Genomic DNA, 597 nt, shown 5'->3' with positions numbered 1-597 from the left:
CCTGGTAGCCTAGCTGAGCTACTGTGCAAAATGACAAGTCCACAAAAGAAACTCAGCTGCTGGCCCTGTAACTTCTGCCTAACAGACACACCATGAAGGGCTATGGTCAAGGGGCTGCGCAGAGCTTAGTGATCCATCGCAGGCTGACCAGAGCTAGCGAGCTGAGAGGTAATGTGGGCACAGCGGGAGAGAAGGCAAAATGGGCTTAGCAACAAATATCAAAAGTCTGCACCAGGAGAAACTGGATTGTGCAATATGTGAATTATGTAGGTCAAGGAATTGGCATTTATTATTTTACATAATTCTGCTCCTAGTAGCCATGGGGTAAGGATGAAGAAGCTACTAGCAATCCTTTTGTGCTCCTCCCTTCAGTGCACTTTTGTGTTCCTCCCCATTAGCATAAACTATAGTTTGCTGCAATGTCTGAATCAGCAAGTTGTGTAGCGCTAAACTACAATCAGAAACCTCATTCTACTAACAATAGTTTGCTAATTTGGGTAGGATTGCTTCTTGCCAAAGGGAAGAAGCACTTGCCACTGGCGAGTTAAATTGTGGTTGACTGATTACATGGAAAGCAAAAAGGCAGTCCAGACAAAA

General features: G+C 44.7%; 1 protein-coding gene across 3 annotated transcripts in view; it reads left to right on the top strand.

The window, feature by feature from the left end:
• CAPN15 (calpain 15) overlaps positions 1–597 on the top strand; it is a 102254-nt gene that overhangs the window by 67249 nt on the left and 34408 nt on the right. Inside the window, exon 1 of one of the 3 annotated variants that reach the window (XM_083473625.1) lies at positions 11–168. The exons of the other annotated variants lie outside the window; for them this stretch is intronic. The gene's annotated coding sequence lies outside the window, so the exon portion shown is untranslated. Of the gene's footprint in view, positions 1–10; positions 169–597 lie in introns of those variants that run through there. 3 annotated transcript variants of the gene reach the window in all.

This window comes from Podarcis liolepis (assembly GCF_965112155.1).
Source record: "Podarcis liolepis genome assembly, chromosome: 14".
NCBI classification, from domain to species: domain Eukaryota; kingdom Metazoa; phylum Chordata; class Lepidosauria; order Squamata; family Lacertidae; genus Podarcis; species Podarcis liolepis.
The sequence above is the reverse complement of the archived record's forward strand: the minus strand, read 5'-3'. Positions and strand labels throughout refer to the sequence as shown.